The sequence below is a fragment of the Bos taurus genome, chromosome 2 (assembly GCF_002263795.3).
Source record: "Bos taurus isolate L1 Dominette 01449 registration number 42190680 breed Hereford chromosome 2, ARS-UCD2.0, whole genome shotgun sequence".
NCBI classification, from domain to species: domain Eukaryota; kingdom Metazoa; phylum Chordata; class Mammalia; order Artiodactyla; family Bovidae; genus Bos; species Bos taurus.
In genome coordinates, this window is record NC_037329.1 from 92,004,449 (window position 1) to 92,018,148 (window position 13,700).

The window sequence follows — 13,700 nt, forward strand, 5'->3', positions numbered from 1 at the left end:
TCCACTTTGCCTGAGGCAAAAGTTCCAACTTCATGGCTTCTGAACGTGGTTGAAGAGTAATTTATTTGGAGTACAGAATACATTACATCCTGAATGATCAGTTAAAGTCTCATAATGGTTTAGGACATTCTAATAAAATTTACATCCTTTTCACTGTTGAAACATAATTTTCTTCATTTTACACTCATAATTTTTATATAAATACTTAGTAAGCAAGTGTCAAAGTTTTATTTCTCATTAATGAGGTAAACAGAAAGATGATAAAAGCAGTTAGAAACCTGAAACACAGAGAAAGTAAATGATCTATTAAGAGGGGAGGAGGCAGAGAAGGAAGGGGAGTGAGAATATAAATGGAAAAATGTATTGGAATAAGCTAAGTAAATTAGACATAAAACTGGTTAACATCCCAATAAAATCATAACCTTTGAGTTTATCTTCCCAGTTGAACAGACATGATTTTTGTTTCTATTATATGAAAATTCATTTGTATAGTATTCATTTTTACGAGCTAACATCCAACCTTCATAGAGTTAAAAATGTCAGGACCTTAGTTAAGAGTAATAGTAAATAAAATAAAAGTTACTTTCCCCTGGAAAATCAGTCTTTTAAGAAAGCATTAAATGGACATATATTTTGGACTTATTTCTAAGTTTTGGAAATCTTCTTAACATAAGTATTACATAGAAGTCAATGAGATCTGCTGTTATCAGCTGGTCACTCTGGGTCTACATTCCACTCTTTAAATGATAAGATTAAAGTAAAGCTGCTGCTGCTGCTAAGTCACTTCAGTCGTGTCTGACTCTGTGCGACCCCATAGACGGCAGCCCACCAGGCTTCCCCATCCCTGTAGTGGTTTCAAATTGTGGTTACATGTTAGAATCATCTGGGGGAGTTTGCAAAAATACCAAAGTCAGAATCCCTTACCAGACCCACTAAATTCAGTGGTTTGAGGGTGAAGACTGAGGATTGTTACCTGTTTCTAATGTGCAGCTGGGGTTGAAAACCACTGGTCTAGACTGGGTTGTCCAGACCTCTTTCAATAATCATGCCCCATGATCCCATGGCTTGAAATCTAGGCAGATCACTTTACACTGAAGAAAATAGACAAATAAAAGCTCTTCTAACTTGTTTGCATTGCCAGTGACTTGGAAATGATTCAGGGCTGCTCACATTGACTCATGGTGTGGAAGCAGAGGGAAAGGCCAAGGGTGGGAGAGATGAATGACTGGTTTTTGTGGTCCAATTAGATACAGTCAGCATGAGTTGCTAGAAAGAGATAGGAATGCCAGTAAATTCTTTAAAAAAAAAAAAGGAAAAGAAATATCAAAATTTTTTTAAAAAATAGGACAAGAAATATCAGAATTCATTTTGTGCTTCTATACTCTTGAGCTTATCTTTGCTCCCAGAGCGGGTGTTCTTTCACAGATGTTATTGGAGATTGCATTTCTGATTGAAGACTTTGCACCCATAAATTAAGACTATGCCAATAATATTCACACAAAGAAAATAATGCAATAAAAGCCTTTAAGATGATTTCAAATAAAATTCTAATTCAAATTCTATTCCTTCATGCTTGTCACTGAAAAGCATTTTTTGGCAGCTTTTCTTTAACTGAAAAGAATTTTTGAAAGCATTGGCTTTTGAAGATTTCACACTAAAACTACCCTTACGAGAAACACATAACAAATTAACTGAGCAAGCCAAGAATTAAAAGAAAAGTTGCTTAACTTGGTAAGAGTTTTTAAAATCACAAATTAACATTGAATTATTTTAAATTGTTTTTGGGAATCTTTCTCAATGATTATATGATTTCTTCTCTTTGATTTGTTAATGTAGTAATAGTAATAGATATCCAAATGTTAAACTATGTTTTTACTCCTATTATAAACCCTACTTGGTCATGATGGATTATTCTTTTAATATTCTATTTGATTCCATTTATTTCCTCTCTGACACTTTTCATGATAATAATCTTTTTTCCTTTACACTGAACTTCCTGTGAGTTGAGTAGGAATTGTATTACTTTTCATAGCCATTTGACAGATTAGAAAACTGAGACACAGAGGTAGCAAATGACTTATTAGCTGAGAACAAATGACAAATAAGTGACAAAGCTTATACTTCAAATTTGGCTCCTAATTTCTAGTCGAGGGATTGTTTTCTCTTCTCTAGGAGATTTATGTTCTCATCAAAACATATTCCAATCACTAAATATTTCAGATAACCTCACAATACTTCACATAACTTTAAAGTAATGTCTTAAGAACAGGATTTTCAATTCCACTAAATCATTAATGCTGTTTAAAATCCTAATGCCTAATGCTCTTCTGTTTTTTAAGTCTCCATAGTGACAGTTGTCATAACCACATTTAACCATTATGGAGCTTGGGGAAAAATGTGGGGTGGAAGTGGGAGGAGATGAGAACAAGAGAAGGCAGATGGATGGCTGAGCCATTTGATAAGCTGCAGAACCCACTAGGATGAGTAGACTTGAGGGTGAGCCTGCATGAATGGACTTAGAGAGTCATGGGCACATTAGTTGAATTTCCAGGTGTGAAATCTACAAGGCAGTTGAAAATACAGTTCTGGAATGTCAACTAAAAATTGTCACTTGCCATTTAATTATCACTTGCTTCTACAAGGATTAAACCACTAGTCACTGTAGTCACTGACCTTCAATACACCCTGAAAGGAGTTCAGGAATGAGGCATTCTGTGCTCTGGGAAAAACTGGCAGAATAGTCCTTCAGATAGATATTTTCAGGAGAGGATTTTATGAGCCCAAATTCTTGTATCTTCTCACATCTAGAAAAGCACTAAAATCATTAATAGAGACATGTGCTCATGACTAGCAACAACTGCCTGCCAAAATACGTGCTTGATGGCACGTATCCCTCTTCACCAAAATTACAAGTATACTGACACCCTCACCTGCGCCTACCCACCTCTTCAGAGTAGTTCCTCCAGGCTATCTTAGGTGACGTTTCCCAGTCTAGAGTCCTCATTTCTGTTTCAAAACTTAATTCACGATTTTCACCTTGTGCATTTTTTTCAATGGACAAGAACGTTGAAGAGAGTTTGGATTGGACATGCACAGTCAGAAATGATTGGCAAAAAAAAAAAAAAAAAAGAAATGATTGGCAGATAGGTGCTACCAGAGTCTTGGGAATGGCTGAAACCATCCAGAGAGAGTGTAGAAGCAAGGATGAATAGAGAAAGAGGAGCCAAGAAGAAATGTAGAAAGAATACAGAGAAGGAAGAAGAAAAGCAGGAGAGAGCAGTGCCCTGAAAGGCAAGGGAAGAGGAGGATTCGCTTCCCTTCTTATTTTAAACTGGTCATCTCCAGGTTTCCCCATCTCAGTAAATGGCTCACCTTCCACTCAGTTGGAGGAGGAATGGCTACTCACTCCAGTATTCTTGCCTGGAAAATCCCATGGACCGAGAAGCCTGGGGGCTACAGTCCATGGGGTTGCAAAGAGTCAGATACGACTGAGTGACTAAACACACCACCCACTTGCCTAAGTAAGCAAACAGGTGTCTTTCTGATTATGCCCCTCTTCTGTCATCAGCGAATTTTTATCAATTCAACTCCTATTTATATCTGAATTTGTTCACTTCTTCCCTGTTTCTCTAGAATTCCCCCTGCTCATGATCCAAGACCCTCCTACCTCTCCCCTGGGTGACTACAACAGCCTCCTCAGTGGTCCCTCTGCTTCTATCTTGTCCCGCCCTCAACCAAGACCATTCTCCACTCAGAAGCCAGAACACTCTTCAAAGGCACAAAGAAGATCATATCATTCCCTGATTAAAATCCTTCGGTGATTTGCTATTGCACTTTCACTAAAATCCCAAGACTTTTATCATGACCTAAATGGACTGAACTGAACTGAACTGAAATGGACCCACATTTGGCCCTACCCAGCTCTCCGACCTCATCCTGTACATTTCCCCCTTGTTCACCAAATCCAGCCACAACAGCCCTCCTCTTAGTTTTTGAATGTACTAAGTCCACCCCCCTCCACAGGACCCATGCCTTTGCTGCCCCCCTTGTCTGAAGAGCTCTGCCCCAGACCAATGCACTCTGGCTCTGTCTTTGGTCAGGCCTCAGCTTAAATATCACTTCCGCAGAGAGGTCTTCTCTGAGCATCCCATCTCCGTAGCAAACACCCACTGTATTAGTTTGCTTGGCCTGCCATAATAAAGTACCACCAACTAGGTGACTTAAACAACAGAAATTTGTTGTCTTGTTTCTGGAAATTAGATGCCCAAAATCAAGGTGTTGGCATGGTTGGTTTCTTCCTCAGACCTGGGAGAGAGAGTCTGCTCCTGGCTTCTCTCCTCAGCTTGCAGATAGATGTCTTTTCCCTTTGTCTCATCATACTGTCTTCCCTCTAGGTGGGTCTGTATGTCCATATTTCCCCTTTTCATAAAGACACCAGTCATAGTGGATGGAGGTCCACACTAATGGTCTCACTTTAGCTTGATTAACTCCTGTCTCCAGAAAAAAAAGGTTACCCTCTGAGGTACTGGAGGTTAGGACTCCAACAGATATGGGGACACTATTCAACCTGTAACATCCACATTCAATCCCCAGTTCATCACATGGTTTCATTGTCTTCATAGCATTTGGCCCTATCTGCAATCACATTGTTTGTTTTTTGCTTTCATTTTTTCCTTTGTCTCTGGACATTCCACAGAACAGGAACCTTGCCAGTCTTTGGAGCAGACTCTGCTGGCGCCCCTGACACACCCCTGTTACCATAGTTACCAGCATCTTCTCCCTGCAGCACCTGTAACTTTCTGAGGCTTCCTCTAGCACATGAGGTGTGCTGCACGTGCTGGGAAGTTACTTGCAGGTGAGCGTTGGTGGCAGAGTAGCTGTATTCTCACCTTCTCAGGGGTACAGTGCTGAAGTTTACTTTCTGCTGTCTGCTGCCCTGGTCCAAAGCAGGGCTGAGTTGAATTATTCATACTGCTTGGCTTTTTCACTTCCTCTGTTCACTTTTTCACTCCTGATCAGTGTTTCCAGGGATCTCTTTCCCCAAAAGATACTTATACTGAGTTCCTGTCTCTGGGTCTGTTTCCTGGGGAAACACAACCTTAGAGGGTCTTTATCACTATATTTCTGGTACTTAAAACAGTTCATAATACATTTATGGTAAATGCTCCATAAGTTATGATGAATTAGTTAACAGAAGGAGGTGGTAATTGATATTTTCAAGTACTATAGGAAGAGGTTAGGTAGAAAAGAACTAAAAAAAAAAAAAAGAATTTGATAAGTGAGATCAGAAGCTGCTGCTGGAGGAGCTTATTAGAATGGCAGGGGTGAAAGTCTGATTTTGGTGGGTAATATGAGGTGAGGAAGGTAGGCAGCAAGGGACAGGAAAGAGTTAACTTTATATGAAGGCAGGGTGGAAGGAAATGTATTCTTCTGAATGAGAAAAATTTGAGTATATTTGAGGCTGAACCAATGGAGAAGGGGAGAATGAAGATAGAAGTGAGAAGGGGGACAACTAGTGGGTCAGAGGTTTAGGAGACAAATTAGAGGCTGAGTTAATACGTACAGATGGGGGCACTAGCATACGGAAAGAGAGACCTTTGGATATGTGAACATCCATATATATGTGTGTAATAATATTCATTTGTTCTTATTTCAAAGTATTAAGTGTTCATTGCAGAATATTTGCAAAAGACAAAAACCATGAGATTTACTGAGCTCTTACAATATTTCAGACTCTGGTCTATGTGCTTTGCATATATTAACTCATTTACTTCTCAAATAGTCATATGAATTATGATTGAACAGTATGAATCATATTGTTACTATCTCTGTACTATAGAGGAGAGAGATTGAGTCAATTGCCTGAAGTTGCAAGACTGGTAAATTGCCAGTCAGGATGTGAACCTACCTCATCTGTACCTTATGTACATATGCAAAGAAAATCCCAAAGAAGAAGTTTATCAGGAAAAATAAATAAACATGTGTGGGATACTTAGATATAGAAATCACCAGGCGTTAGTGGCTGATGCTTCTCTTTTCTTGGGGAAGTCGGTGGTGACTCTGAAGGAAGGAGATGATAGTAAGCAGGACTCTAGACTCAAGTTTAATAATAGTTTGAAGATACTGCTTCCAGTAAAGGAGAAAGAAGCTGACTAGGAATTTTCAGCAGCATTGAAGAGCCAGCTTGAGTTTGTAAGTACTGAGTTTGCAGAGGGTTGGTTGGCATGGTTACGTGATTTTCTGAAGGGCACTGGACTGCTTGTTGTTTGGGGTAAGAGCAGTTGTAGATTAGCCACAGGAGGAACACAGACAGGAGAAATTGATGGTATAGTTGAAATGACTGCATCTTTGTTTGCGATCTCTCAAGGCAGATGTTGGGTTAGGGATTCAAGAGCAGGAAGGTTACTGGGAGGTGAGTCCAGGAAAAATGCTTGTAGGTGAGAGGGGGAATGAGACAAGTCAGAAAAGGGAGTACCCGGCAGACAAGCGAGGGGAGCTTACTCCTGCAGGGGGACTCTGGGAGCCAGTGTGAAAACTCATCTTATAGTGATCTCCCCAGCATCCTTGCACATCACTTCCCATTTGCCATTGGTTAGGACTGCTCCGGGGCAATCATGCGTGGATCGAGGGCTGCCACACACCTGAATACAGAGAATTCTGGTGGCCGGAAGATGGCCTCAGGCAAAGAGATGCTGACTGTTGGAAGTCTGGTCTAGCAATGCCTATCGAAAGAGAAGCCTGGGAGGATAAAGACGGGGCATCAAGAGTGTCTGTTACACACATGGAACTCTGCTCAGTGTTACTACTATGTGCCAGCTTGGATGAGAGGAGGGCGTGGGGGAGAATGGATACATGTATATGTATGTCTGAGTCCCTTTGCTGTTCACCTGCAACTACCACAACATTGTTAATCGGCTATAGCCCAATACAAAATAAAAAGGTTAAAGTTTTTTTTTTTTTTTAAAGTGTCTGCTACAGATAGACCATGGATTTGTGTCAGGTAAGGGATGCAGCAAACCTATGGGGAGACTAGGAGAGCAAGGAAAAAGTTCTGTGATGAACTTTTTTTTTTGAAAATAGTTGTGAATAGGTAATATTAGTACATGGAACAAAACTGAAGCATGAAAGAATATAGAGTTAAAAATAAGTCTTCCTTTCTCACCATCCACCTCCATTTTCTACTATTGTTAGTGTCTTGTATATCCTTTCAGAGATAGTATAGTAGGGATTATGTATGTGTAAATGTATTATAGGCATGCTGCTGCTAAGTCGCTTCAGTCGTGTCCGACTCTGTGCGACCCCATAGACGGCAGGCCATCAGGCTCCCCCGTCCCTGGGATTCTCCAGGCAAGAACACTGGAGTGGGTTGCCATTTCCTTCTCCAATGCATGAAAGTGAAAAGTGAAAGTAAAGTCACTTGGCGACCCCATGGACTGCAGCCTACCAGGCTCCTCCATCCATGGGACTTTCCAGGCAAGAGTACTGGAGTGGGGTGCCATCGCCTTCTCCGATTATAGGCATAGGTATATGTATATACTCACATTATAGATATGGGTTTTATATATGTGTGTATATGTTAAACATACAGGTAATATATATGTTAATTATACCCACACAGGTGGTACAAATAAAATACTGTCTTTTACACATGTATCTTGGGGACCTTTTCATATCATTGCATATGGATTTGCCTCAATTTTAAAAATAGGTGCCTAGCATTTAATCTGATGGGTGTGTGTGTTCCCTTTCAGTTGCTCAGCCGTGTCCAACTCTTTGCAGACCCATGGACTGTACCCTGCCAGGCTCCTCTGTCCATGAGATTTCCCAGCTAAGATACTGGCATGGGTTGTTATGTCTTACTCCAAGGGATCTTCCCAACAAGTTACAAAAAAACCCCCAAACAATAAACTTTCTTCTGGGTATGTTATCTTGTATGTGTGTTACTGACCAGATGCCAATGATCTGTAAGATAAATGCCCAGGAAGAGGGTTGCAGAGTCAAATTTGAATTTGATAGACAGTACTGAATGTCTTTGAACCAATGTACACACTCATGGGATTGACCATCAAGAGGTCAAAGAAGGGAAGTACAGGGGTGAGGGAGTTGAAGAGGAGAGAGGGGCTGGATAACAGTAAATGTCGGATGTGGAGATTCTGGTGAGCAGTTCCTGCCACTGACAAAATCCAGGGTGTGGCCGCAGCCGGAAGTTGTTGGCGTGGGCTCGAGCACAGGCAAGGTCGAGGAAGTAGAGGAAGTTAAGGAACTATGCGGTGTCAGAGTGACTCACTGAGATGATGAGCCAGTCAGTTCATACTGGTTAGTTTGTCATTATCTTGAGAAAGGCGGTTGGAGAAGCCTTCAGCTTCCCTTTAACTCTGGCAAGGAAAAGATGCCTATGCCTCCTGATCCTCTTTCCACTCTGTGGAGCAGAAAACTCTTCACCACTGGAGCTTGCTGAGGAGGAAATGCATCGAAACCACGTGGCTGCTTCCAGGGACAGGCAATGATATCTCCAGTTTATATAGGCCTGTGTGGCTGTGGAAGCAGGTGGGTCTGTTTTACCAGATCCTTTGGCTTTCTAGTGAGTATCCATTAGGCCTGTGGATAGCTCATTTTACGACAAATCCAAACTTACGGGTGTTTATGACATTGTCAAATGAACACTGGCCTGGGGAGATACTTCCTTGGTAATGAAATCACTAACAATAATAATAACAATAGGGATTAAGGTGCTGAATCAGTTAATAATTGTGTTCAGTAGGTAGCAGAGAGAGACCTTAAAATCACTGGTTTAAACTAGAGAGGAGTTCTCTTTGCTCTCAAGTAATGTGTAAAGTTCAGGGATAAGCCTTCCACAAAAGGCGTAGCAGCTCCACAATGCCCTTGATGTCTCAGGTTCCTTCTCTCCTTATGCTCTGCCTCCCCAGTGCTGACTTCCATCCTCATGGTTTCTGGATGGCTGCTGAAGTTCCAGCCATCATACCCATGGTTTCATGCCGGAAGGAGGAAAAGGTCAGAGGTAAAAGGGATTATGCCAGATGAATCAGCATCTCCCACCCCCACCTTTTAATGAACTTTCACAGAAGTTTCACTCAGTAAAGAGAAATTTTCCTCTCACTGCACAGCTTACAGTCACATGGTCATCCCTATCTGCAGGGAGCCTGGGAAACGTAGACTTTAGCAGGACTCCTTGCAGCCCCCAACAGGTTGGATTCTGTTAGTAAAGAAAAAGAGAAGACTAGGTTTTGGCTCTGGGAGACTAGGTATTGGCTAGGTAACTGGCAATATCTCCCAAATTTCCTAGACACTTTACATTTTAAAAAGTGATTTTAATAGTGGTAAAATCTACATAACCTGAAAGTTACTATTTTAGCTATTTAAAAAAGTATTATTTATTTGGCTATGTCAGGTCTTAGTTGTGGCATGCAGGATCTTTCAGTTGTGGCATGTGGGATCTAGTTCCCTGACAAGGGATCGAACCCTGCCCCCCGAATTGGGAGCACAGAGTCTTAGCCACTGGACCACCAGGTTAGTCCCACTATTTTAGCTATTTTTTAAGTGTACAATTCAGTGACATTAAGTACCTTCACAAGTGTTGTATAACTATGACCACCATCCATTTCTAGAACTTCATCAGCTGCATCAGAAACTCTGTATCCATTAAACAATGATTTGATCACCATCCCCATCTCCCCTCAGCCACTGATAACCTCTATTCTACTTTCTACATCTTTGATTTTGCATATTTTAGGTACCACAGGTCATACAACATTTATCCATTTGTGACTGACTCCATTTCGCATAATATTTTCAAAGTTCATCCAATTGCAGCACGCACCATTACTTCACTCCTTTCTATGACTGAATAACATTCCATTGTATGGATATGCCACATTTTGTTTATCCAATTACATGTCAGTGGACACTTGGGTTGTCTTAGTCCATTCAGGCTGCTGTAATGAATTACCACAGACTGGGTTGCTTATAAAGAATAGAAGTTTATTTCTCACAGTTCTAGAGGTTCAAAGTCCAAGATCAGAGTGTCAGCATGGTCTGGTTCTGCTGAAGGTCCTCTTCTGCATTGCGGAAGGCTGACTTCTTATCCTGGTGGAAGGGGCAAAGGATCTCTGTGGGGCCTCTTTCATGGCAACACTAGTCCCTTTCGTGGGTGCTCTACCCTCATGACATGCTCACCTCCTAAAGACCCTGGCTCAGTACCATCACATTGTGCATTAGGATTTCAAGATAGGAATTTTGGGGAGACAGAAACATTCAGACCATAGAGATTGTTTCCAAAGTTTCACTACTGTAAATAGTGCTGCCATGAACATTGGTGTATAGACATCTGTTCAAGTTCCTGCTTTCAGTTCTCCGATTCCACCCATGTGGTAATTCTCTGGTTAACTTTTTGAGATGCTATCAAATGCACTTTACATTTTATTTATTCTTCACAAACTGGCCATTGTTGAAATCACACACTAAAATCCTGATGGAGAGCGGCCACCTACTCTGGATCCAGGTTATCCCCGGCAGGCTGATACTGCCCATTGCCTCCATTGGGGGACTCCTACGAATTATATGCCTCAGTGAGCTGGATGGAGTTTTCATTTTAGAAATGGGAAACAAATGTAAGAGGCTGAATCAGCGGTATTCCCCACTCTTCTCCGGGTAATGAGAGCTCTGCCAACTCTCCCGGACTCTGCCCTTTGCAGCCTTATTGGGTCTATACTGGATTCCCTAGACCAGTGGAGACTTGGAACCATGAAGTTCTAGGAGGGAGCTGTTTTCACTCCTATGTTCGAGCTCAAGCCAACCTGTCACAGATTTATCGAGGAGGAGGAAGATGGCCTTAGTTCATTTCATGCTCCAGTAATAGTTCTAAGTGTGCATTCTTCCAGTGGATAAGAATGTGGTCACCGGAGCCAGATGGCTTGTGTTCAGATCCCAGCTCTACTATTTGTTGTGTGATCTACATTAAAATTATTTCAAACTTCTCTGTGCTTCAGCTTCCTCACCTATAAATAGGGGATGAATGACAGTGCTTTACGTATTTCACATGATTGCCATGAGGGTTGCCTGAGTTGACGTGGTTAAGCAAGTACTTTAGAAAGGTGCCTACACTCTGGAAGGGCTCTGCAAGTGGGGGTCATGTTAGCAGTACTGACCTTATGATTATGCCCAGGAATGTAAATTCTCTAAACCGTAACAGTTAATAGAGAACTGATTATAGATTACCACTGTAGCTCTGGTAATTAAAAAAAAAAGAATAAAATTAGGAGGACACAGATGAACGAAGCATGGAGAGACACAGTCATATGGTTTGAAAAAGCCTTTAACTGTCTTTGGCCTGATGTCACAAGCCTAGAAAATGCTAGCACTTGGCCTCTGAAATTTGTTAGACCTGTCTGATTCTGTGATCTGTATCTGTAACAAGATATTTATTCAGTAGTCACCTTGCGCCATCTATAGGTCAGTATGATTTATTGCATTATCTGAAGAGTAGGCTGTGATCATCTTCAGACACAAAATGATTGACTTGATTTTTAAAAACTACTCACACCTCCTTTTTGCTCGGGAAAGCCTTTCTCCTTTTTTGGTTTGTTCTTTGCTTTTGTTTTTGGTAGATGCAGTGCTTTGCGTGACTATAAATAATCCTCTGTATGCAACAAGGGGAGAAATTTTGCCTTGAGATGCAGCTGTGAGTGAGGAGGGCATTGCATGCCCAGATTCTATTTGCTCACATGTTCCTCACAACCAGGAAATCCTTCCTTCTATGTTAAATGGCCAAGACGTCATTTTAAAAATCCGGTGAAGCTTGCATTTCCCCACAGTAAGGGGGGTGAACCAGGAATTGGAGCGATTTCTGCTTTCTATTGTCCTGGTGTTTTATTCTTAGCAGCAGCTGGCATAGGGAAGGCCACTGATTGTGATGTAAGGGGCAATGCAGGCAGGGGAAATCAGGGAGGACTGTCTGGAGGAGAGGAGGTGGGCTCTGGATTTTAGAAGAATGCGGGTGGCGGTAAAGGGGATGGCTGGTGGCGATGATGACCTGTTGCCCTCTATACTGTACTCTGTGTTTACCGATTAAGAAAGCCTCAGCATATAAAAAGAAGAAACTTGTTTCTCATAAGTCTGCCTCGTATCAAGCTTTTTCCTTTGCGTCTTCATGTCTTTGTCTCTTTCCTGTTTCCATTCTAAGTTCCCTTACCCTCTTCCTGGTCCAAACCATTCTAGTTTCCTTTAGTTTCTGGAAAGCATGCTATCCATCACCAGAAGTTTTTGCATCAGCTGCCCAACCCCACCCCCTGTCTGGAACCATCCTTAGCTTGGTAACTCTTCTTCATCCTATAGATCTCAGATGAAAAGTCACTTCCAGAAGGAGGCCCTGCCTGATTCCCTAGACTAGGTGGAATCTCCTTGTACATGCTGCTGTGCTTTGCATTCTTCCCTCTCTTTTGGAACTCCCATCACACTTGTCAGGTTACAGGTCTAACAACTGTCTTCTCTATACTGCAAGTATGGGGCTGTCTGTATCCCCACGGACCAGGAAGAGGCCCATGCAAGGGTCAGGAAGGAAAAAATAGCAGAAAAATTGTTCATCTTCCATTATTAAGTTTTCTTTGATGGTTTATTTTAGAGGCCAAGCTAACAGTGCCCATTCACCAATGCCTGGTAGTATTGGTGTGGGAGAATGTTGTGGGTACCATTTTCTCAGTCCAGAAATGGGGCAGGTGCTCTGGTGGCACTCTGTGGGCAGAGGAGGGACAATGCTCTAGGGTGGAACTTCTGCCGTCACTCCTGCCCCTGGGGATGGAGTAGGATGGTGACTGTGCAGGGTCGGGGGGGGGGGCGTGGGGGGGCGAGTGCTGGTTGGAATATAAGACCATCAAACTCAGGAAAAGGGAAAGTGGACTTTCTCCATTCAGTTAATTGAGAAAATCCATTTCCCAGAGTGCAGAGGAGAATTGGAAAGATGGATTATGTCTGTAGTGCAATCTTTTAAAATATACATGATATTAGACAATAAGCTATACATAAACCACAAAAAAGATTGTGCAGAGGCTTAAATGGGTTGATTCCAACTGCGGATCCAAGCATTATGAACTGAGAGGAGATAGGAGGAGAAAGACTAAGGGACCCAGTTCTAAGCCTCATCTTTTGTTTTATCTCGATATAATAAAATCCTGAGGTCTTGTTAAAAAAATAACGTCTATACTATTTTGAAGGTGAGAAAGAGAAAAGGTATCCTGTGAGGTTAATTTGGCTACAGTATTTAGGGTGAATTAGAGGAGACTGGTCTGGGACAGAGGGGTGAGTGTTAGGGCTGGAATGGACTCCACGAAGCAGTGTTTGAAGGAAGACCTAGGGCTCAGAGTCTTTGGGGTGCTAAGGGTCCCAGTGGGGCATCTGGCTTAGTACTTAGTGTCAGGATAGTCCTGTGAGTGTCCTGCCAGGATTATTTGAGGCTCATGAGAGAACTGCTTTGGGTTGCCAGCAGGAAGCCCCTGGCTTGGCAAAGCTGAGATAAAAGTAGGAACTGGTGTTAGCATGCCATCCTGGTCTTTTGATTGGCCAAAGAGATGTAAGATTGACCAAGAGGAGGGCAGGACACTAGGTCTTGAGGGCTAGACCATGATAATAGTATGTTCTGTGGGTAACGAAGTCAAGGCACAAGGAAGCTCCCTGACTCTCCTTTAAGT